This window comes from Aedes albopictus, chromosome 3 (assembly GCF_035046485.1).
Source record: "Aedes albopictus strain Foshan chromosome 3, AalbF5, whole genome shotgun sequence".
Lineage (NCBI taxonomy): Eukaryota > Metazoa > Arthropoda > Insecta > Diptera > Culicidae > Aedes > Aedes albopictus.
In genome coordinates, this window is record NC_085138.1 from 282,495,009 (window position 1) to 282,521,428 (window position 26,420).

The following is a 26,420-nucleotide window of genomic DNA, read 5'->3' on the forward strand; positions in this document are numbered from 1 at the left end:
CATCAAGATCTTCGACAATCACGGACACCATCATTGGGCCCGAGCGCTCTTGGACTCCGCTTCTCAACTCAGCCTGGTTACTGAAAATATCGTCCAGAAACTCCAGTTACCTCGCCTCTCCGATCGCCAAGAAATCGGAGGTGTGGGTAATTCTATCGTCGTTTCATACCACGCTGTTCTCGTTCGAATGGGTTCTCGCTGCTCGGATTTCGTCGCTGATGCTCGGTGTCACGTCCTGAAGAAGATTACCAGAGAGCTGCCGGTCAGATGCATCGACACTTCGCCATGGAACATCCCCTCGAATCTCACCTTAGCTGACCCTCAGTTCCATGAACCCGGACCCATCGATCTCCTGATAGGAATGGAGATGTACTACGACCTGCTGCTTGAAGGTTTCATCAAACTGGGACCTGAAAGGCCGATCCTGCAGAACACCGTCTTTGGTTGGGTAGCATCCGGGAAGGTCGGTTCCAATCAAGCATCCGAAGGTACTCCGAAGTTCGCTCATGTCACCAGTGTAGAATCTCTCAACGAACAGCTTTCTCGGTTTTGGGAAATCGAATCCTGCTGGACCAACAGCACTCATTCGGTGGAGGAATCCAAGTGTGAAGAGCACTTCGCCGCCACTGTCTTTCGCGACCAATCGGGTCGCTTTGTAGTCACCCTTCCCAAGCGCCCACTGGTTCTCAACCAGATAGGAAACTCGAAAGAGATTGCTGCTCGAAGATTCCTCGCTCTCGAACGTCGGCTGCTAGCCAATCCCAAGTTGATGACCTCGTACTCAGCCTTCATCGATGAATACCACCAGCTTAACCACATGCGGGAAGTGTGCGACGATGCAGCTTTGGCGAACTGTACGTCGTACTATCTACCGCACCACGGCGTTGAAAAGGCTGACAGTACCACCACGAAATTGCGGGTAGTATTCGATGCTTCCTGCCCCACAGATAGCGGAATCTCCCTGAACCAAGCGCTGATGGTTGGCCCAGTCATCCAAGACGACCTGCTGGCAATCATTTTGCGCGTTCGGATGCACCGATTTGTCATTATTGCGGACATCGAAAAAATGTTCCGCCAAATCCGTATAAACCCTGCGGACTACCCTTTGCAGCGAATCCTGTGGCGTGATTCTCCCTCGCAACCTCTACGCACCTTCGAACTCACGACAGTGACGTATGGCACCGCATCCGCCCCCTATTTGGCAACGAAGTGCCTTCAGCAGTTGTCCAAGGATGGTTCAGACGAATTTCCTCTTGCCTCGCTTATCCTAGAGAAGGACTTCTACATGGACGACATGCTGACCGGTGTTGACGACGAGGACGAAGGTAAAGAAGCCTGTGAGCAGCTTCTACAGTTGCTTAATTCCGCCGGTATGAGCTTGCGGAAATGGACCTCGAATTCGCCAGCTATTCTCTCCAAAATACCGGTAGCACTTCGCGATGAACGAACTACACTTTCGCTGGAATCTCCTTCTGCTCCGATCAAAACGCTAGGGTTGCAATGGCAGCCAATGGATGACGAATTCCGTTATTCCGTACCCAAGTGGTCTGAGGATGGACCAATATCTCGACGAATCGTTTTATCGGACACGGCGCGACTCTACGACCCTCTTGGATTGATCGGGCCGGTCGTAGTACTCGCCAAACTCTTCGTTCAAACACTCTGGCGCTCCTCCAAGAACTGGGACGACCCGCTAGGCGAATCCGAGCAACAGCATTGGTTGGAGTTTCGTAACAGTCTAGACGGATTAGCTACAATCAGCATTCCAAGATGGGCGGCGCCTGCCTCCGTTCTCGTATCGATTGAAGTGCACGGGTTCTGCGACGCCTCTGAGAAGGCATACGGAGCCTGCCTCTATTTGAGAACCGTTTCGACTGACGGATCGATCGCCGTTCGCCTGCTGGCCGCCAAATCCAAGGTGGCACCCCTCGGCGACTCGAAGAAGCAGAAGCGTATCTGTTTGCCTAGGTTGGAACTCTCGTCGGCACTTCTGCTAAGTCACCTCTATCACAAGGTCCAAAGCAGTACAGCGCTGAACGCCAAATCGATCTTTTGGACAGACTCGATGATCACCTTGCACTGGCTGCGTTCGGCACCTTCGCGGTGGAAAACTTTCATTGCGAATCGAGTGTCTGAAGTGCAGCATCTCACCACCAGCGGCATTTGGGCGCATGTTCCTCCAAACCCTCCAAACGAAATCTTCTCCATCCGATCGTCATTTCCAGCGCTCGTTCGTATCGTCGCTCTTCTTCGTCGCTTCTACCATAACAGCAAGCCTTGCAATCGCTCTAACCGGCGGACCGGGTTCCTCCAGACGTCGGAGCTAGCGGAAGCCACCGACAACCTAGTTCGACTAGCGCAACACGAAACCTTTGCCAAGGACCTCGCTGCTGTAGCCAAACACGGTCAGGTTGATTCAAACTCTGATCTACGTACTCTCGCCCCAATTCTCGTCGACGGCATCCTCCGACTTCGTGGCCGGCTCAGGAATGCGACCATCTCCGAATGCCGAAAGCATCCCATCATTCTGCCCGCTCGACATCCCCTAACAACGTCTATCGTATCGTACTACCACCTCAAGAATCTACACGCCGGACCTCAGCTACTTGCGTCATGCGTCCGGGAGAAGTTTTGGCCACTTCGCTTGCGAGATCTAACCAGAAGTGTAGTCCACTCCTGCGTAAGTTGCTTTCGCTGCCGTCCTCGCAACCTCGAGCAGCTCATGGGAGATTTGCCGCCAGAGAGAGTTACTCCGACATTGCCCTTCATCAATACCGGGGTAGACCTCTGTGGACCGTTCCAGTACCGTAAAACCAGGAAGGCACCTCCCATAAAGTGTTTCGTAGCCATCTTCGTGTGCCTTGTAACCAAGGCAGTTCATGTAGAGCTAGTCTACGACCTCTCCACTGCGGCGTTCATAGCAGCGTTGCATCGGTTTATTGCTCGAAGAGGAAAGCCGAGCCTCATAGAGTGCGACAATGCCACAAACTTCAGAGGAGCAGCGCGGGAGTTGAAGGAACTGGCCAAGCAGTTTCGCTCTCAGCAACACCAAGGTGAAGTAGTCGACCGCTGCGCAGATGAAGGCATCATCTTCAAGTTCATTCCACCACGCAGCCCAAACTTTGGCGGGTTGTGGGAGGCGGCTGTGAAGTCCTTCAAACAGCACTTTCGTCGGACCGTCGGGAACTCCGTCCTCTCTCAGGACGAATTCGTCACTCTGCTGACCCGCATCGAAGCGTGTCTAAATTCGCGGCCTTTGACGCCGCTATCGACCGATCCGAACGACTTGGAAGTGCTAACACCAGGCCACTTCCTCGTTCACCGTCCGCTTACTTGCTTCCCCGAACCCGACCTCTCTGAGGTACCCCGAACTCGACTTGATCGCTACCAAGGGAACCAAGAGCTCCTCCGGCGAATCTGGAAGAGGTGGTCAACCGATTACCTCTCTGGCCTCCATCCGCGCACTAGGTGGACTCGTGTGCGGGACAACGTCGCTGAAGGAACGATGGTTCTCCTGAAAGAAGATGACCTTCCGCCCCTGAAGTGGAAGTACGGAAGGATCTCCAACATTTTTCATGGGGACGATGGCAACATCCGGGTCGTAGACGTCCGGACAGCTGATGGAGAATATCGACGTGGAATCGCCAAGATCTGCGTGCTTCCCATACGTCAACCCACAACCGAACCAGCTGGCACAGCTGGGACCGACTCTGAAGAATCACCGATCGCAGTACACTAGTGCTGCGCAACGATCGGAGGCCTTAGGGCCTCCGTACCCTGTAAGTATTGTATTATAACGAATTTTCAAAAAAAATAATAGAATGTTTGTACTCCGGCATGTGCTGCGGCTTCGATGGCTGCTCCGATGGGTAACCATTGAGTACGTCCAACCCGATGACTGCGAGATGAACCACGAAACAACCCAATCGACCCTCGAGTGCGCCGCAACGAAAGAACTCCCGATGACGTCACACCAACCAACAAGATATCGTCCGAAGCGAACAATACCACCACCACCGATGGTCGTTGACCCAGACGACGTGCGAGGTGTTTACCAACATCGAGGTCGCTGACCTGCGGTGTTTAGAAGCAGCGGAACCAAAACAGACCGGCGAGTCTCCCGAGCTGCGACGAGAAACCCCGAAGACGATTGAGGTCAACGAGCAGCCCTCTCTCAGCATCCGCTTAAGGAAAGTCGGTTGAAAGGTCCGACCTTTCAACAGGGGCCGGCATATGTTGGAACCACCCTAGAGTTAAGTCCAATTTGTTCTCTTCAACTACTCTCATGTACTAAAATTAACGATACCAATAGCCATCCCATTTGTTCCAATGTCAAGGTCATAATAGCCAGATATTAGTCTTCCTTATCACTAGCCTTCGGCTAGTGAGAGAAATCCGATTTTGATCTACGTTCGGATAGGCCTTTTAGATTCTCTTTCTACTGAATTTCCATATAATGCTATATGCAAACCAGAATCGAATGAGTTGAAATAAACCGCAGAACAGAACACATTTCTGTAACGTATTTCGTTCGCCCGCAATAAACTTCGTTCCACAGTAGTCCGTCCCAAGTAAAACGTGTCGTGTCGGTTTGAGTGCAGTGAAAGAACGATCCCAAACACTCCGTCGGTCTCCCAAACTCCGCCGCGGTTACACACGTTTTAAAAATAATTCGACAATAGATCTATACTAAATGATTTTTTCGCGAACAATTGTGATTATTTCAATGATTTAGGAAGAAAAAAGTTGTCCTAATATCGATAACTTTTTTTGAACGATCCTGAGAACCGCTGCAAGTCCGTTTTAGTGTTGTTCTCTATATTTTGGTCAACAATTGTGTTATTTTAGATAAAACTAGAATATTTTTTTGTACGAGGAGCTCCAATGGTATCATCGTTATGTGTGCCGTTCAAAAAATATCCTATAAATTTGAAAAAGAGGTTTCTAGAAGACGAAAATGCGAACAACTTGAGTATAAATATATGGAGCAGTTGCATACTATCTGCATTTTCTCAGCTGTCAAGAACGCTATGAAGCTGATTTTTTCAGTGTAGTTGGGGGATTCCATAGGCTTGTTACCTACAAATAACTACATCGCTGGAATGGAAGATACCGGAGAAATAACTGGAAGAAGTCGGAAATTCTAATTTGAGCAATGGTATTCTACTAGGGCTGCTCAAACATTTATGAGAAAATTTAAAACTAAAACATCCTAAGTCTATCCACCTCAATTTGCTGTTTTAGACTCCCATAAGCTACAGCACAAATTAGAGCTGAATTGATAAGGTCTTAGGTATCGCTCGACTAGTCTGAAGTTTATATGGTAAAACTGGTACAAATATGTGCAGGAATAGCATAGTTTTAGTTTTCTGCCACTAGATGGCACTGGAAGCGTTCAATAACCCTTATTTTTAGTATTATTATAGGGAATTCTATGCGGAACATCTTTGTTGAAGACCGCTAAGTGATCCGACGCTTGCTAAAAAAAAATGTACCCTAGACTTAGTGTATCGAAAAAACAACCAGTTTTTATTGATGCTATTCGATAATGTGTAAAAATCACCACGTCAAAATTATTTAAATTATAATTTTTGAAGCATATTTGTATCATTACGTCTCGTGTATCATTATCGGGCTTTTACACATTACATTTTATTGATTTCGTCTTAGGCTGATACAAATTTATTTTTGACTTTTTGTCCCCCCCCCCCTTCAAAATTTTTGGCTGGATTTCGCATTTTGAGGGGGCAGATGAAAAATATTTATCAAAATATCGGGTCTTGCTGAAAATTCTTTAAAAAATCCGGTGAGTTTTTAATATTTTTCAGAATAAATGCTTTATTATTTTTATCCCCCCCCCTCCTCAACCTGCCAAAGAGTGGTGGGACAAAAAGTGAAATAAATATTTGTAACGGCCTTATTTACACAACAAATAGTAGAACCCGAAATGTTATTGGGCGCGCTAGTGTAAAACATAGGATCTGAAAATATTGTCTCATACCACCACGTTTTTGATTATTAATGGTTTTATATTTTTCACAGTTCACTAGAAATATGGTGCATTTGATGATGTGGGATTTATATTTTTATTGCAACCCTTTGATGAAATATTCCTGTTTGAAGGTTAGTGCAAAATTACCGCACGCACCCTGTACATGTTAAATGTTAAGCACCACCGGGAAATCTGTACGTTATAACTTTTTTCACAAGTGTCGGTCTTCGGTAAAGTTTTTCGCCATATCCAAGGCTTTAACGTCATTGGTTAGATCGTTTTAGACGAAAAATTTCAATTTATGAGAAAAATGCAAAAAAGCACTTTTTCCCATACTAAATTCAATACAAATTTCAATCGCAATGCGGAATACAGGGAAGCAATCAATCGCTTCCAAATTTTGCACGGTTGCTTTGGACGCCAATATGAATCGAAAAAGCTTTGTTCCGAAAAATCGACTTTGTTGACCCAGTCTAATATTTGCACAGAAAACAACAGAAAAAACCGGTAGTTCCGGGAGGTAATATCTATGAACGGATTATGAGATAAACTGTCAAAAAAAAAACACTCCAGAAAACCACCTGGAAAAATTCCTAAAGCTTTGGATAGGATTCAAATCGCCTTCGTTTTAAGCGCTAATTCCCGTCATATCAGATATAAATTAATGATATTCCAACTTACCTTTGCCAATGACCTATGTATTAGATGGAAGCAAAAGGATGTGGACTATCAAAAACCAACCCCTGTAGCACTGGATATCAAATGATTATGCAATTTCCAATTTCACTCCACTTATGACTTCACATTTTTTTTTCTTGTTTTACGCATGACGAAGACAGGCGCCCCAAAGCAACAGCTAGCTGAATTATTCTTCATCATCGTTCAATTTCACTTTGCCATATTCCCTTATTGAACTGACCTTCAATTAACACTCCACGAATGCTCTGCGGCACTTCAAAGTTTGATTTCACTGCTGCAGAATGCAACAAAAGCAGCTCAAATATCGAAATAAATTGTTTTTTTTCGTAGGTGTTATGGCCTGTTTACATATGTGCTAATTCTACGCGACAGTTCATTTTCGAGCAGTTTTGGCGTCAATTTAGCGCAATGTAAACACTTTTTAGCAGACAATAAAATTAGCATGACAAAATCAGAAGCTTCTGAATTCGGTGCTAAAACTAGTGGACAATAATGAGGATATTAGATTGTCCGACACAATTAGCATCATGTAAACGGTCTGCTAGACGAATTGTCAGCTAATTATGCCATCACGCCAATTTTATTGGCAGATAGGAAAGTGTTTACATGACGATAGTTTGGTACCAACACAGTCGGACAATTTATTGTACCAGATTTAGCAGCTAATTTTTTGGCGGCAATGTAAATGATACTAGCGTGGAATAAATTGTCCGACAGAATATTGTCACGCATTATTATCACATGTGTAAACGGGCCATTAACAACTATTTGTCTTCGTCCCAGGGAAGCTGCGGGTAAATGTGTGCGTGGTTTATCTACATACGGAACATCGTATTTCACAACCACAGAGAAAGATTTCTTCGTTGTACTGTGATGGCATTTTATGATCTGATAGGCAAAATTATTATCAACTCATCAAACAGCCATTCCATAGAAAAACGATATAGTGCATCTCCGATTGTCGTGAAACTTGGTGGGCTTGTAGTTCTTCGGAAATAATTAGACCTGTATATTTTAATTTCGTCATTAGGGTGACCAATTTTCATATAAGGTGGTCCAAAAAATCAAGGTTTTTCAAAACTAAAAATTTTCAAAAAATCGTAACTTTTGAACCATTTGACCGATTTTAAACTTCTTTTTTTTGTTTGAAAGCTTACATACATACATTTATTTGTTCAACATCATTAAGACAAGACATAATCAACAATAGTACGCCACAATACTCGGTTTGTGGCTGCCGCTTTCCATCCTCGGTCGCGCCCAAAGCTCGCCAAGTCACGCTCCACCTGGTCCGCCCATCGTGCTCTCTGCGCTCCACGCCTTCTTGTGCCAACCGGATCCGTTGCAAACACCAGCTTTGCAGGGTTGTTGTCCGGCATTCTTGCAACATGCCCTGCCCAACGTATCCTTCCGGCTTTGGCCACCTTCTGGATGCTGGGTTCACCGTAAAGTGCAGCGAGCTCGTGGTTCATCCTTCTCCGCCACACACCGTTCTCCTGCACACCGCCGAAGATCGTTCTTAGCACGCGTCGCTCGAAAACTCCGAGTGCTTGTAGGTCCTCCTCGAGCATGGTCCATGTCTCGTGCCCGTAGAGGATCACCGGTCTTATTAGCGTTTTGTACATGGTGCATTTGGTGCGTGGGTGAATCTTTTTCGACCGCAGTTTCTTCTGGAGCCCGTAGTAGGCCCGACTTCCGGTGATGATGCGCCTCCGAATTTCTCGCCTCACGTTGTTGTCAGCCGTCAGTAAGGATCCGAGGTAGACGAATTCCTCCATCACCTCGAAAGTATCCCCGTCTATCGTAACATTACTACCCAGACGGATCCGGTCGTTTTCGGTTCCGCATACCAGCATGTACTTTGTTTTTGAGGCATTCACCACCAGTCCGACCTTTGCTGATTCGCGTTTCAGGCGGGTGTACAGTTCTGCCACCGTTCCAAATGTTCTAGCGATAATGTCCATGTCGTCCGCAAAGCACACAAATTGACCGGATTTTGTGAAAATCGTTCCCCGGCTGTTGAGCCCGGCTCGTCGCATCACACCTTCCAGCGCGATGTTGAAGAGTAGACATGAGAGTCCGTCACCTTGTCGCAGTCCCCGGCGAGATACGAATGAACTGGATAGTTCACCCGATACCCTTACGCAGTTTTGCACACCGTCCATCGTTGCTTTAATCAGTCTAGTCAGCTTCCCAGGAAAGCCGTTTTCGTCCATGATTCTCCATAGCTCTGCGCGGTCGATACTATCGTATGCCGCTTTGAAGTCGATGAACAGGTGGTGCGTTGGGACCTGGTATTCACGGCATTTCTGGAGGATTTGCCGCACGGTAAAGATCTGGTCCGTTGTCGACCGGCCGTCGATGAAGCCGGCTTGATAACTTCCCACGAACTCATTTGTTTTAGGTGACAGACGACGGAAGATGATCTGGGATAGCACTTTGTAGGCAGCATTCAAAATAGTGATCGCCCTGAAGTTCTCACATTCCAAATGGTCGCCTTTCTTGTGAATGTGGCAGATTACCCCTTCCTTCCACTCCTCCGGTAGCTGTTCGGTTTCCCAGATCCTGACTATCAGTCGATGCAGACAGGTGGCCAACTTTTCTGGGCCCATCTTGATGAGTTCAGCTGCGATACCATCCTTACCAGCTGCTTTGTTGGTTTTGAGCTGGTGAATGGCATCCTTAACTTCCCTCAACGTGGGAGTTGATTCATTTCCGTCCTCCGCTGCACTGGCGTCGTCGTTTCTTCCGTTGCCGTGGGTTCCCGTGCCTACGTTCTCCACGCCGTTCAGGTGCTGATCGAAGTGCTGCTTCCACCTTTCGATCACCTCACGTCCGTCCGTCAAGAGGCCTCCGTCTTCATCCCTGCATATTTCGGCTCGCGGCACGAAGCCGTTGCGGGATGCGTTGAGCTTCTGATAGAACTTCCGTGTTTCTTGGGAACGGCACAGCAGTTCCATTTCTTCACACTCCGCTTCTTCCAGGCGGCGCTTTTTCTCCCGAAAGAGGCGGGTCTGCTGTTTCCGCTTCTGTTTGTAACGTTCCACGTTCTGTCGAGTCCCTTGCTGCAGCATTACCGCCCTCGCTGCGTTCTTCTCCTCCAAAACCGCTCTGCACTCTTCGTCGAATCATTCGTTCCGTCGATTCCGTTCCACGTACCCGATGGTGCTCTCGGCTGCGTCGTTGATGGCTGCTTTCACTGTACTCCAGCAGTCCTCTAGAGGGGCCTCATCGAGCTCGCCCTCGTCTGGCAACGCGGCTTCGAGGTTCTGCGCGTATGCTGAGGCGACATCCGGTTGCTTCAGTCGCTCTAGGTTGTACCGTGGCGGTCGCCGGTACCGTACATTGTTGATGACGGAGAGTTTTGGGCGCAGTTTGACCATCACCAGATAGTGGTCGGAGTCGATGTTGGCGCCACGATAGGTCCTGATATCGATAATGTCGGAGAAGTGCCGTCCGTCAATCAGAACGTGGTCGATTTGAGATTCCGTCTGCTTTGGTGATCTCCAGGTGTAACGATAAGGGAGGCTGTGTTGGAAAAAGGTGCTACGTATTGCCATATTTTTGGAGGCGGCGAAATCAATAAGTCGTAGGCCGTTTTCGTTCGTCTGCTGGTGGGCGCTGAACTTACCAATCGTCGGTCTGAATCTCCCTCCTGGCCTACCTGAGCGTTCAAATCTCCTATGATGATCTTGACGTCGTGGCTTGGGCAGCGATCGTACTCGCGTTCGAGCTGCGCGTAAATTGCGTCCTTGTCATCATCAGTACTTCCGGAGTGTGGGCTGTGCATGTTTATTATGCTGAAGTTGAAGAATCGGCCGTTGATCCTCAACCTGCACATTCTTTCGTCGGTCGGCCACCAACCGATCACGCGCCTCTGCATATCACCCATCACTATGAAAGCTGTTCCCAGCTCGCGTGTGTTGCCGCAGCTCTGGTAGATGGTATGATTACCTCTAAACGTTCGCACCATGGATCCTGTCCAACACACCTCCTGCAGCGCTACGATGCCGAACCCGCGGTCCTTCAGTAGATCGGCGAGTATGCGGGTGCTCCCAATGAAGTTGAGGGATTCCACGTACCGAGTTTCCAATCGCAAGTCCTTTTTGTACGCTGGGGTCGTTGCCGTTGGTCTCGGTTCGTATTATTCTGTTGCTGATTTTCCGTTACAATGGTTTTTTTTACGGCTGGCTCGTAGGGCCTGACACCAACCCCCTATTTTCCGGAGGACCATAGTGCACAGTTGAGCTTAGAGTCCTTCCCTGGCACTCGGACGTAGATCAGCCGCCCCTAACATGGGGATCAGACGCTGTTGTGAGCCGCTCCTCCTGGAGAACAGACGCTCAGGTTTGCCGAAGCAAACCCCCCCTTCCCTGTCAGCCTACGACCAAAGTTCCCAACCCCCCGGGGTTGGTTACCCGATCTTCCCTAAGGTTGCTCATAGTTTCCGGCCGGTACCGCGTGGAGGTAGGGATAGGAGTTGCTGGGCAGAGGCTAGTGGATCACAATGGGATCTGAATTGCGCAGCATACCCAGCCTTTACCGTGCTACTAAATTCATATACACTATTTTTGGGATTGCGTTGTGAAAACGTCAGCTTTTAACTAAACAAAAGGAGGATAAAACCTACTTTTTTTTCACTTAAACAAAAGTGCCGAAAAGTATCACTTTTCGACACTTGTGCTGAAAAATAGCACATTTTTCATGCATTTTAGTGTGTGTAAAAATGGGATTAATTTTAGGTTAAATATTGTTGATCAGCCATGATAGCTCGTTCTGCAGAAGTATGTTACTTAATAAGATCCCACTCAAATAGCATTTTTCGCAAAAGCAAATAGTTTGTATGCACATCGTTGCAAAACTCATTTTTTTCAGCGTCGTGAAAAAAAAACATCATTTTGCAACTTGTTTTATGAATAAATATTAGAATTCTGTATTTCAAAAAATTTAAACAAAGTTGTTTAGGTACGAGAACATGCCATGAGTTCAGTCGTTCTCTTTAGCATCTGACGAGCTCAGCAACACGCTGAGTCCACAACTGGACTGAGATTCCAATCATTAGCAATAAAACACGACTTGTCGAAAGGAGGGACCGCGTTTCATTGGTAGCAATAAACCTCAACTCAATTGCTACCATTGACTTCAACTTTCGATTATTTGTTTTCCGAAAACTGCTCCTTGCTTCTTTTTTTGAAATTCAACGTGATTTTTCTCAAGAACGTTGGTTCAGTTCCTAAAGCAAATTTCCCTGCATTTCGATCCCAGCTTCTTCGAAGAAAATGGTGATATTCGCATCCAATGCATTACAAGCCAAAGAAAATCAAACAATCCTGTCATCACGCTACTATCCACTACCAAATGTTCGAACCGTGGGAAAAAATAAAGCGATTCTGCACTTTTCCCTAGCCCCATTCGAAACAGTAAAATTTTATGCTCCACCCGACGTCAACGACGACAACGGTGGAAACTAGTCGCGCAAGCAAAATGCTTTTCTTATGATGTTTTTCTCCTTGTTCCGCCCAATAACAATAGGTACCTCTCTACAAGGCGAAAGCCCACCTCGGGTGGTCGCACATGTGTGTAAAGGATTGTTAGTCTAATAGTCGATTGGTTGTGTGAATTGGAGACCCTTTTTTCCTTCAAAAGGATGTTGGTCCTCACCGTCGTCGTCGTCGGGGCTGCCTGCATTTATTGGGAGAACAGCTCGTGCCCCGACGATAGTCCAACCGAGCTGCAAGCTTACACACATGTCGATATGGGAAGATAAAAGCCAAAAGCAAAATTGATGCGCTTCGTAAAGCATGAAAAAGGCGATTGAGGGCGACCGACGGCAGAGGTTATTCAGGCCACCGCCAACGAAAGGGTGTGGATTTTTTGTGACCAAAAACGACGACGAGGATGACGAATAGAATCGAACCCACAGTTTCTTTGTTGAACGCCCTCCACCACCACCACCACTCGATACTCCGAGCGATTCGAAGATAACTTGTTTGTATAACAATAATAATCGTTCTCATCGTCTTCGTAGTTCCTCGTAATGGAATAAGTGCTGTGGCTTTTTATGGAACAATTTTGCGCGCGCCAAGATGCAGGTTCTATTCTTTTTGCGATGCTTTCGCCATCATTATTGCAGTTTGACGATGGTTTTATCTGCGGGCGCGCGAGCGCGTCAAAGAAAGTGATTATGATGGGACGCAAAAACTTTTCGATCAACCTCGGGCAATTGTTTTCTATTGTTGAGTAAACAACACTTGGTTTCGGATTATATCCAACTTTATTGGCTTTGTCTTTATTGGGATACAATTTTGTGAGGTTGAGGGTTTAGATAACTTGAAATTCATAGTTTGCTCACTCTACTGAACAAAGAGCATATACAGGGGATAGACAAAATGATCGGGACAGGCAAAATTTTCACTTTTCAAAAAATGTTGAAATAGCTGTAACTTTTTGAAAAGTGCATCGAAAAAACTGAAATTTTTACTGTAAGTTGATCAATTAGTTGTGTATCGCTGTTCCAATTTTGGAAAAGATCAGGCTATTCTGTACGAAGCTATAAAGATTCTAGGAAAAGGTATAATTATCCGATAGCCAACTTTGAGCTGTTAAATCTCCGGATGCAATAAACCGAATGCAATGAAATTTTGACCATTTGTGACTTACATAATGAGCTTTAAAAAACGTTTGACTTAACTTGAAGTTATTAACAAGAGACAAAGTTATAGCGATTTCATTTATTTTAAGATTTTTCAGAAAATTGGTCTATTTTTAATATGCATCCCATTACTTTTTCAATTCATTACCGGTTATGTTGTTACTTTCCATCAAAACATATTTTTATACATGTCAATTAAAGGGAATTTAAATAAACTGTAATTAGAATCTTGAATTTTGAAACGATGTTGAAGTTTTGGAAAATTTGGTGTTTTATTAGAAAAATAGTCAAATCGTTATAATTTTCTTCCGTGTGAACAATTTTAGGTTATGTCAAAAGTTTTTCAAAGCTTATCATACAAGTCATAAACGCTCAAAATTTCATTGCATTTGATTCATTAAATCCGGAGATATAACAGTTCAAAGTTAGCTATCAAATAATATTGACTTTTTCTAGAATCTTTATAGCTCCGTACAGAATAGCCCGATCTTTTCCAAAATTGGACCATCAATACACAACTAATTGATCAACTTACAGTAAAAATTTCAGATTTTTCGATTCACTTTTCAAAAAGTTACAACTCTTTGAACATTTTTTGAAAAGTGAAAATTTTGCCTGTTCCAATCATTTTGTCTATCCCCTGTAGATCAGTAGCGGAAAATGTAGAAGGAAATATTGTTAAATACTCATAGATACGTAAGTATTTCAATCTTAGCTGTAAAGACGTCTTCAGTGTATCGTACTTAACTCGAGAGTCGACCCATGTCTTCAGCAAAGCACACAAATTGGCCGGATTTGTGAAAATCGTACTTCGCTCGTTGGGCCCTGCTCGTCGCATTTACAACTTCCAGAACGATGTTGAAGAGTATGTAGGCATAAGAGTCTGTCACCTTGTCGCTGCCTCCGGCGGAGTGATCTATTTGAGCTGAATAGTTCAACCGAAACACACCTTCGATCGTTGAATTGATCAGTATGGCCAGCTTCTTAGGTGGAAGCCGTTTCCATCCATGATTTTCCATAGTTCTGCGCGGTCAATACTGTCGTATGCGCCTTAAATTCTATGAATAGGTAAGTGCGTTGAGGTTTGGTATTCACGGCATTTCTGTCTGGAGGATTTGCCGTAAGGCGTGTGGTCCGTTGTCGATCAGCCGTTGATGAAATCGGCTTGGTTACTTCCCGCGAACTCATTTACTTGAGAATTTTAGATGAAATACGACGAGAGATGATCTGGGATAGCACTTTGCAGGCGACATTCAAAATGGTGATCGCTCGAAAGTTTTTCTACTCCTTCGGTAGCAGTCGCTTTCTCAAATTTAGACTACCAACCCATGGTGCAGACAGTGCCAGCTTTTCCGGGTCCATCTTGATGAGTGAGTTCTTCGCTGATACCATCCTTACCAGCTGCTGTTGATTTTCAGCATGTGGATGGCATCCTTAACTTTCCTCAGCGTGTGGGTTGGTTCGTTCACGCCCTCTTCTGCACCAACATAGCCATTTCCTCCGCTGTCTTGATCCCCTGTGCCTACATTCTCTTTGCCATTCAGGTGTTCCTCGAAGTGCTGCTTCCACTTTTGGATCACCTTACGTTTGTCCGTCAGTACGCTCCCGTCCTTATCCTTGCAGATTTTAGCTTGCGACACGAAGCCTTTGCGGGATGCGTTGAGTTTATGGTAGAACTTACGTGTATTTTGGGAACGGCACACCAGCTCCGTTTCCTCGCACTCCGCATCTTCGAGGCGGCAGAGACGGGCCTGCTGCTTCCGCTTACTGCCTGTATCGCTTCACATTCTGTCGGGTTCCACGCTGCAGCATTACCACTCGCGCTGCGTCCTTCTCCTCCAAAACCGCTCTGCAATCCTCGTCGAACCATTCGTTTCGTCGGCTCCGTTCTACGTACCCGATAGTTCTCCGGTTGCTTCAATCGCTCTAGATCACACTGTGACAGGCGCTGGTTTTGTACATTGTTAGAAACTCCTCTAGGGATATATGCAATGGTTCCTCCAATAATTTATCCCATGATTACGCTGTGAATTCACCCAGGAATTTATCTGGGGACTTTCCTAGGGATATAAAATATTTTTTAAAACTTCCTCTTAGGATTCATCACAGAGAACAGACATCAAGGCTAGAACAAATTTCATTCGGAAAGTTGTGTAAGGATTTGAATCTTTACTTGAGTAAGGTTGCAAACCAATACACAATGACAACACTAACGCCACCAAACACCATATTGCCACAGTCAGTGGTGAATTGAAACATTTCAAGTGGTGAATTAAATTAGTATGGGAAATTAACCGATTGCAGCGCTACGCTATTGCCACTTGTGTTGCCGATTTCAAATGGCCGTTAAATTCCTTACACAGTTTCGGAACTGGACTTGGATGTCTGTTCTCTGTGGATTCATTTAGCAATTCTTCAAGAAATTCTACCGGGGATCCATCCAAAGAGTTCTCCAAAGATCTTTCCACGGATTTCTTAATAATTCTATGGATGACTTCGATTATTTCTCCAGAAATTACTCAAACAATTTATCCAGGAATTCTTCAAGAGAATTATCCAGGATTTTCCATAGGAATATCTCTTGGTAATGCTTAAGAAACATATCTTGCAATTTATTCTAGAATTCGTCAGGTCCTTCTGGAATTTCTTGGTGGGGATTCTTCAGGAACTCATGCTTGAATTTTTCAAGGCATTTCTGCTGAGATTTTTTCCAGGAGTTGCTCCAGATAACGGGTGGTCACTAAATAACGGGAATGCTTTGAATGTGCTCTTAAAAATATATGATCTTTAAAAATGGCAATCTGAATTTAACTATCATAAAGGTTTAACAATGTACGTCCATGGAAAATATAAAATTTAAGAAAGTTGAACGTAGTAATTTGTACAGTATTTTTTTGCAGTGATGTTGGAGCAACTGCTTTGTACGACTTTTCAGAGTTTACTTTCACGCATTTTCTGCGTCTGTGAAATCGTTGGTCAAAATAAATGGTTTCTCAGCTACCTTTAGCATCTACACACTCAAACAGTAATAAGAAAAAATGGGGATACTGACTTGTTTTTTTTTTTTTTTTGCTTTGGTTGTAGCCTTTTCCCGTAAATGACATTTATAGAAATTTCCAAAAAATGTTATTTTTCTGTATCACCAAAACGTGTCGATGTAATTTGTGCACTGCGGTTCATTGTTGAACTTTTTTTGTGCTATTTTTTTTATAACGAACCATTTACATGTTGTTCAATGTGTAAATGTGATTTGATGTAAATATTTGTTATTTAACAAGGCATTCTAATGATTTATCCAGCCCATGTCACAAAAGAAGATTTTATTATGTGAAATGATATCATGCTTATTGGTTTTGCTAGTTTTCCTCTATTTCCTTCAGGATCTGTTTCTTGGGATGCCGAAATGTGGAATTCATTCAAAACCGGGCGGGTTCTAGTTTTATAATGGTTTACTATTAACTTTTTTACGGTTGTTTTGAACAATCAGTAGAGCCGTCCAAGGCGTTTTGGTAGTGCTTCCTGTTTCAATGTCGTTTTCTGCAGAACAGAATAAGTTGACACAAAATAAAAAATACGCTGACTTTGTGGATAGATAGACGATGGTTTTGTCTAAAAAATGTTTACTCTATGGACGCTTCTATTGTTTTTAATCAGCTGCTAAAAGCATTCCCGTTATTTAGTGGCCACCCGTTATTCCTCCAGGACATTTTTCCACCATGGATTTCTCCAAGATTTCATCAGGAATCGTAGCACGGATTTCTTTGGATATTTCAACAGAAATTGCAAGGAATTACTCCAGGAATTTTACCAGGACCTCCTCATAGACCAGGATGCCCTTAGACCTTTTTTGGGAGATTGCAATAGGTATTCCCTCAGAAATTACTTCCTTACGGAATATTTGTGAGGGTTTGTTCTGTACACAATTCCTCGGGTATTTTCTCCGGGAATTCTTTCAGAGATTTCTCTTTAAATTTTATCTGTAATTTCACCAAAGATTTCCCCTCTTGGGATTTTTCTAGAATGTTTTCAGCTTAGAAAACTTTGGAAATGAAAGCGAAAAGGCGGTGGAAACACATCCAGTGGTGCTAGCCAGTTCCGCTTCCGCTGTTGTCTATTGTGATTCTCTGGCGATAGTTTTTATAGATCAATTAGCTATGACAACATTTTTGGTGGATGCATGCAAACTGCTCATTCACTAGACTTTTCCTCAAAGCTTTCTATCAAACTTCTTTCAACATTTCTTATGTCTTTCTTACCGAGAATTGTAATGTTTTCTTGATATTTTTGGTAGATGTCTTACACTATCTTGGCGTGTACTCAGCTGATTGAATTCCAAAAATAAAATAAAAAAGTCATCGTAATGCTTCGACATATTACTGACAAGATGTGTGACAAATTATTTCCAGTGCTGTCATGGTAAAATTAGAGCTTGTTAGTCAAGGTTTCCCGATTTCAGCGCCCCTTTACAGGTACATTCCCATGTATGAATTTCTGGAGAAATCTCTGAAGGAATCAATTGAGCAATTCCTGAAGGAACTTCTGGAACTACTTCTGAAGAAATCCCTGCTGAAATTCTTAGAATATTGAAGAAGTCTCTGAAGATATTTCCTAAAGTATCGCTGAAGAAATTTCAGAAGGAATTTAAAAAAATCACAATAATATTCTAAATGAATTTCAGATATAATTTCTGAAAAAAAAAACCTGAATAATTTAAGAATATATAGATGGATTTTCTGAAGAAATTCCGGAAAGAATACCTGTCGAAACACCTGGACACCCTCAAAACCTCTTGAGATATTTTTGAAAAAAAAAAATCCTGGAGGAACCCCCTAATAAAAACCCTAAACAATTCGTTTAACCCTCGAGCAGTCGCGTCTTTGACTACCTGCAGCGACGCCCCACTCACTCTGTGTACCACATGCGAGCATTTTTCATGGTGCGTGTACCCAGTACACGACGCGACCGCTCCCGGGTTAATGAAGCCCTGGAGGAATCCATAGAGAAATTCTTAAGGTGCCATTAGACTGTTTGTCATTATGCCAAATGAAGCTCGAAATTTATCCAAAGTTGCTATGATTCTTGTTGTGTTGGTCATTGGTTAGGTTTGTTTGGCCAAATATTTGTCATGTCTAAAGGAACCTTCAGAGGTTTGCTAGTAGGAGGAAATCCTGGGTGAATTTCTGAGAAAATACATAGAGGAATTTCTGCACGAGCGTCTTCCAGCCTTTCCCTAAAAATGCTTATAAAAATCTCTGAAAGAATCTATAGAAAAAAAAAAATCTGAAGGAACCCTTTGAGGATTTCCTAAAGGGGCGATTAGACTGTTTGTCATTATGACAAATATTTGCCATTGAAGTCCGACATTCATCTGAGGTTGCCATGATTTACGTTGTGTTGGTCATTTGTTGGGCTTGTTTGGCCAAATATTTGTCATGTCTAATGGGACCTTAAGATTACCTCAAGAAATCCTTGGAGCCAATTCTGGAAGATAAATTTCTTGGAATGTGAAGAAATCTTAGGATTTTTCTTCATAATCTCGTGTACAATTTCTACACGATTTTTTGGAGAAATTTTTTTAGAAGGCTTCTGAGAAAATTTTGAAGGAGTTCTGAGTTTCTGATTCTTAATGTATTCGTGAATTATTTTCTAAAAAAAAACCCCTGGAGTATTTTTGAGAAAGTTCATACTTTGAAAATTTTCTGGAGATATCTCTATGAAAAAAAAAAATCAGAAGAAAGTCGTAGATGAACAATCTACGAGATTGTTGATGCATGATTTTTGAAAGGAATTCTTGAAGTGTTTTTTAAAGGAATTCTTGTAACATTTTTGGAAGCTATTTATGCAATACTTTTTTAAATCCCTAAACAAATCTGAAGGACATTCTAAAGCCTAAAGGAATTCCTATAAGATTTTGAATTTCTGACTGAATTTCTTTAGAGTATCCAGAATGATTTTTCAAAGTAAATCTACGAGGAGTTTCCAAACGAGCCCCTAAAAAATTCTTTGAGAATCCCTGGGAGATTATTTTTCAGAAACTCGTGAAAGATTTCTTAAATGAATCCTACGATAGATTTCAACAAGGTTCTTTATAAGAAACATCGAAAAATCTGTTAAAGTTTAATTCAAAGTTATCCTTGAAATTTTTTTTAAAGAAATCTGTGGACGAAAATCTGGAGATATTTCTGAGGAAGTGTTAGTCGAATTTCTATTAAAAGCCATGGGATTTTTTTGAAAAGAAAAAATGAAGGAACTCCTAGAGCAGTTTCTATAGAAATCCCTGCAGAAAAGTCGCGAATGGATCTCACATTTTCAAGAGTCCCTAGAGGAATCATAGAATCATTTTCTGACACAAATTCAGATAAAAAAACCCTGGATCAATTCCTAAAGCAAACCCCGGTGAAAGTTTTTAAATAAATCCTTGGAATATCGTTTGTGAATGCTTAGAATGCAAAAAAGAATTTCCAAAATAGAATTTTCGGAAGGAATTTCGAAAAAAAATCTAGAAAAGTCCCGTAAAAAGTAGGGTAAATCCTTACACAATTCTTTGTGAAACTTCTGGAGGAATCTCCAACGAAATTTCTGGAGAAATTGGAAGATTTTCCAAAGTTATCCAAGTACAAATTTTTGAAGGAACATTTTCTGAAGAACTCTGGCATAGTTTCTGAAGGCGTCGCTGAATGTTTTATGAAAGGATCTCTGGAGAAATTTCTGGATAAATGTTTAAAGAAATTTCACTGAGACTTTTTCGACTGGATAATTGCTTCATTGCATCGGCTTATAGTTTTATGAATTGCGTTGGTCAATTGATTATCATCGCCGACGTTTCGGTCCGGCTATTAGACCTTCCTCGGGGCTGGGTACCCAAATCAACAAGTTAAAAGTAATAATAAAAAATGAAAATTGTCGGATTTGAAAGAGTGAACCGACCCCAGATGTAGATTTAGGTCAAATTCTCATTATTTGACACACAAAACCTTTAAATTTGATATTGAATGTGTATCATTGCGGAAGCAACGATAAGTTAGGAAGAGTCACATAATTGTAAATATCGGTAGAGTTTTCACCGGTATAGTTTGCTTCCGTTTATACCACGCTTTGCGCTAAATTGTTTTGTTTTAACCATAAGAAGCATAACTACCGGGGTAGAAGAATGCGATATCGAAAACAGAAGAATGAAAGTTCTAGGTAACCTAGATATCGCGCGCGCTCAGAGAGATTGTTATCCAATAAGATTCTCTCACTATAAAGTTGTATTAAAATAATAAAAAAAAAAAAGAGAGAGTAAGGGTGAGAGAAATTATCCAATAAGATTCTCTCGCTATAAAGTTGTACCTAGCTTAAGTGGGGAGAATGGGATTTAGCTTTTAAGTATATATATATAAGTTGGGTTTTTCAATAAAGGGGGTTGAGTTTTCAGTAGTGTATGATTCGTTACTATTGATGACAATACCATAGATAATAAGGTACAAGAGTCACTCCGTCTAGTACCCGTCTAGGCCATCCGGTTAAGTGGTTTTTGGGGATTCCCTCAATTTCGTCACCTCGGTAGGAATCACTTATTGATTAGCACTTTCAGGCGCATTTTCGGTCATCGGGTTAATTATAGAACAACGGTTTTAATTATAACCGACGTTTCTTAAACGCTCGAAACGTAACTCACTACTCACTAATGTGAGTAAACAAATCACATGACTACTCAAACTTTGTATGTAAATTGTAGTTTGCCCTGAAGATGAGTGTATAAACGCTCGAAACGTCGGTTAGAATTAAAATCGTTGTTTTATAAGTGCCCCAAAAACCAAAAACGCGCCTGCAAATGCTACTGTGCAAACAATTTTCAATTTTTATTAAAACTTTTAACTTGTTGGTTTGTGTATCAAGCCCTGAGGAAGGTCCAATAGCCAGACCAAAACGTTGGCGATGATAATCAATTAATCAACGCAATTCATAAGACTGTAAGACGAAAAATCAACGAAATGTCTGAAGAAATTTCTGAGGGAATCTCTGAACGATTTTTAAAAGAATCCCTGGATGAATTTTTACTCAAATTCTTCGATATTTTTTTTTTGAAAAAAATGAAGGATTTTAGAATAAATCATGCAAGATGCTTAGAAAGAATTCTCTGACGGACAACTCTCGAAACATTCGATAGACTAGTGGAGAGTTTTTCGTTTGACGAAAAGTTTCCATCGACTGGAACAGAAAACGAACCCACACTCCGAGGCTTACGAAACACCTAGATGACTGATGTCTCTTACTGCACGGTCATTAAGTCCGCTATTTGCAGAACGAGTTTCTAAACAAATCCCTGAAGAAAATTTCTGAATGAATCCATGAGAGAGTTATTGAAAGAAACCGTAAAGGAATTTTTGGCCGAATATTCGGACAAATTTCCGAAATATTTTTTTTTTTTTGAAAGAATTTTTAGAGAAATTTCTAAAAAAATTTTTGGTAATTGAATTGATTTCTGAATAAATATTCAGAGGAATTTCTGAAGTAATCCCCGAATTTCTCAAACAATTTCTGAAATTTTTATGGAGGAATTGGTGATGTAATTCATGCCAGATTTCGTAAAAGAATTCTTTGTGACTATTCTGGAGGTACACATGGAAGATTTTTCGAAATAATCTTTAACATCATTAATTGGTTTTGGAAGTTTACTTCGGAGACCGTTGTAAAATTCTGGGTTTACTTGCTTTTATTGCAAACCATAGAATTGCAGCAAAAGGCGACCGAGCAGATGGCGGCACAAACCTATACTATCCTTAAGGCATTTCTACTAAAACATGTTTTCTTTATTTCTGTATCAAGTTCGCTTAAAAATTGTATCAGAAATGTTGTAAGGCCTCCATGCTGCTCTACTACAAAAACCACTTTAGTTATCCAACCCTCTCCCCACCTTCTCCACCCTCCTTCGAAAAAGAATTCAAGGACGAACAAGTTAGCTCAACTGCGCTCAAGATAATTACCTCAGTCATCAACATGATGAGGACATGCTTTATTATTCATCATCATCTAATTCATGATTACGAGCAGATCCTTCAACATGTGGAGCCTAACAATGGTAGAAAATTTAACGACAAATTCTATCGCCGATAAACTTCCCGTCCGGTTGTCATCAACCTCACATTGTGATTTCACTCATTACTCGAAACGTTCTAGTTTGTTATGCTACACCGACGACGAAAACAAATTACCGATAAAATACGCCAACTATTGCAACGTGCTCCGAATTCTGAAAACCTCTTCAAATCACGATGCGAATACTTTCACCCAAACTTCCGTGAAGTGTAACTGGATACGAGCCTTCATATCGAAGAAGCGTCCAGGATCTTCTCCAATGGGAACCCTTCCGGTGTGGTGTGTTGATGTTCAAAACAAAATGCAAATCAATTCAGGGACCTACTCGCCACTCCTGCTAAGACAGCCGCGTCTTAGACAGGATTTCGATAGGGATAAATAGGAAACTCACTCCAGTCAGTAGTGTCGTTCGACGGGGCTCTGGTGACATCTCTTTGTTTGATTCGATATGATTGCGTTCCGACAAGACGGCGCGAAGCAAGAAGTTTCGAACGGAACCGTCAAACTTTTCCCATTTGTGCGTGATTCGGTGGGCAATAGTGTGCCCGACGATGCAACGTTGGCGATGATTTGAATTGCAACTATCTTCTTTGTGCTATCTCGATAGGGATAATACTGGAAAGGGTTCCCTACTGGATGTTATCTATTCAGGGAACAACGAGAGTGATACCTTATTAATATAAATTACAAATACATTGTTTGCAGAAGTTGATTATGGGAATGGTAGATAGGTTCATAGAAGATGTCTTTTGAGAAAGTTGGAAAAACTCAATCAAATACACCGACAATCGACATTCAGTGAATCATAGTTTATAAAAGCTGGATCAATCGAAATTTCTTCTTAAAATCTGAGCATTTTGCATTTTGAAATCAGTAAAACTATTGACTTACAAATGTTTTTGAAGTGAATAATATTAGTTAATGTAATCATTGACGTTGATAAGGATGATATTAAAAAGAAGAATAAAGCTTATTCTGTAAAACCACCACCACAAAGTAAAAGATTGAATTTATTAAACGCCCATAAATCTCCATAGTTTTTCTCTGAATCATCAATAAAATTAATCTCCAGATCATTGGGGTGAAATATGTACTGGCTTCCCGAAGGTTGGCGTTCAAACCAAAATAGAACTATGTATATTATAAATAAAAGATCTTTGAAAATTAAGCTGAGAAGCAATCTTTGTTCCAATCGGTATATACTAGGTACCAGAATACAACGAATTATTTTCGAAAATTATGTAACATCTAGCTTGCGTCAGAAACGCGATGTAATGTCAAGCGAATCATTATCAACCAACATTGTCCGCACAAGATCCCCTTATCACCTTTGCGCCGAAGCGACGCGTGCTCAATCCACGCTTTCACCCATGCATGCATCGCCTCTAATAATACAAACGAACAAAGCGCCATCGTCGTCCACAGCGCAACTAGCTGGTGTGATTTCCCAAACATCACCACCGCCAACCGCTGTAACGACACAGCGCAAAGCTGCAGCTTGCGAAAAAAGGGGAGCACCTCGAATGCGGCACGGCCTGCGAGCCGCCGAACAAAAACGCCTTTGGCCCCAACAGTTGGCACCAAGTCAGAATGGCCGAGCGGTCTAAGGCGCCAGATTTAAGCTCTGGTTCCCGTAAGGGAGCGTGGGTTCGAACCCCACTTCTGACACATTCAGACGATCTTTTTTGCCGTCCATCGGCGCGCGAACGCGTGGCTGTGCTGCACCAAACAGACTACTGTGAATGGTGACGACGGACGGATGGATGGGTGGAAGCGCGCAATAAATCCGGCGAGCAACGTGTGTTCAAGCCAAGCCGGTTGATGTGGTGATTCAATTTCATTCATGATGTTAGGGTGAATGTCGGTGGAGAGTTGTGTAGACTGGAAGTAGTGCTGCGCATGTGGAATGAACTGGCTGTGCTTGTTTGTGCCGTAGCAGGCAATTCAACGATGTTGTTAGAGTAGTGTTTGTAGGTATATGTATAGAAAATGAATGTAGTATGCATTCGTACCGAACCCAGCTGTGTTTACAAACACTTTTGATGTATACATGCAGTTTTGTATGTTGATGCTACCGAATGAACAAATTCACCCAAGTGCACGTGGGACCATAACGAATTGCATTTACTTGAACTTACGAACAATGTTTTGCCATCAACCGGCACCAAGCTCGCTGCACTGTTGATGAACAAACAAGAAAGATGCAAAACAGACGAAGAATGGAAGATGCATTCGAACATAAATAAATTTTCACAATTTTCTCATTACATTTACATTTTGGAATGGATCAGCATATGGGATTGCGTTTGAGCACACGCTAAAACTGTTCAGCACTAAAATGTGTAAGACCTTCTCATAAGTGCATAAATCCACGACCACTTATAAAATGTGTAACAGTTACACATTCACAAAATCTGCTTATACACTGTTCTAGATGCAAAATGCCTATATTTTTTTGTTCGTCAACGTCACTAGAAAAACTAGCTAGATTGTCATACAAAAATAATTGCAAATTTTACGATTTTGTGGACGCAGGAGCTGATTTTGTGAATGTGTAACTGTTACACATATTTTGAGTGGTCTGGAAATTATGCATCTATGAGTAGGTCTTACACATTTTAGTGCTGAGCGGTTATAGCGTGCAGTTGCGAATCATGAACATTCCAATAATGACATTGTAATGCATGGTGCATTTGTTAATTACCTTCTGATTAATTGATTCGATCCTGGTTTAACACGACAAAATAAAGTATTAAAAATCATCTATTAGTTACACAATTTGGGATTCCTGTACCACGGTGCAATTTAGCTTATGCCCACTGCAATATTTCAATGGTCCAATTGAGTTTTGTGTGTGACTGGGACATAGGGTATGGTCCTAATTGGCCGGGGGTCTGATTTGAACACTTTCTGCTGTAACTCGTCAAATAAAATAAAATAGGGTAATTTTACAATTGTTGCACGGCTAAAAATTCACCAATTGTGGCACATCTCATAAGAATTACATGGACTGTGCAACAATAGGCGAATTACCCCAATTAGAATGTTTGTTAAAGGACAGATAATGTACGTACATTCAGTCATTTATTTAGTTAACATCAAATTCATGATAATACTGAATCAACAATTTGCCGCCATAATACTCGATTTGCAGCTACAGTTCTCCAACGTCGGTCACGCCCGGCCCAACACTCGCCAGATCACACTACACCTGGTCCGCCCATCGTGCTCTCTGCGCCCCACGCCTTCTTGTACCAACCGGATGGTTAGCAAACACCAACTTTGCAGGGTTGTTGTCTGGCATTCTTGCAACATGCCCTGCCCACCGTATCCTTCCGGCTTTGGCCACCTTCTGGATGCTGGGTTCGCCGTAAAGTGCAGCGAGCTCGTGGTTCACCCTTCTCCGCCACACACCGTTCTCCTGCACGCCGCCGAAGATCGTCCTTAGCACCCGTCGCTCGAAAACTCCGAGTGCTTGCAGGTCCTCCTCGAGCATCGTCCATGTCTCGTGTCCGTAGAGAACCACCGGTCTTATTAACGTCTTGTACATGGTACATTTGGTGCGGGGGTGAATCTTTTTTGATTGCAGTTTCTTCTGGAGCCCATAGTAGGCACGACTTCCACTGATGATGTGCCTTCGTATTTCATGGCTCACGTTATTGTCAGCCGTTAGCAAGGAACCGAGGTAGACGAATTCTTCTACCACCTCGAAAGTATCCCCGTCTATCGTAACATTGCTGCCAAGGCTTGTCCTGTCTCGCTCAGTCCCACCTACCAGCATGTACTTTGTCTTATCCGCAGTCCGACCTTTGCTGCTTCCATGTCATCCGCAAAACAGACAAATTGGCTAGATTTCGTGAAGATCGTACCCCGGCTGTTGAGCCCGGATCGTCGCATAACACCTTCCAAGGCGATGTTGTATAGTAGGCAGGAAAGTCCATCACCTTGTCGTAGTCCCCGTCGAGATTCGAATGAACTGGATAGTTCACCCGAAAT

General features: G+C 42.7%; 1 protein-coding gene and 1 non-coding gene across 2 annotated transcripts in view; one reads left to right on the top strand and one right to left on the bottom strand.

Moving 5' to 3' along the window:
* Positions 1-26,420, bottom strand: part of LOC109418850 (matrix metalloproteinase-2-like) — a 513,298-nt gene that overhangs the window by 400,134 nt on the left and 86,744 nt on the right. The window lies entirely within an intron of this gene.
* Trnal-uaa (transfer RNA leucine (anticodon UAA)) lies at positions 24,009-24,092 on the top strand. Its single transcript has one exon. It is a non-coding gene; the product is annotated as a tRNA-Leu (tRNA).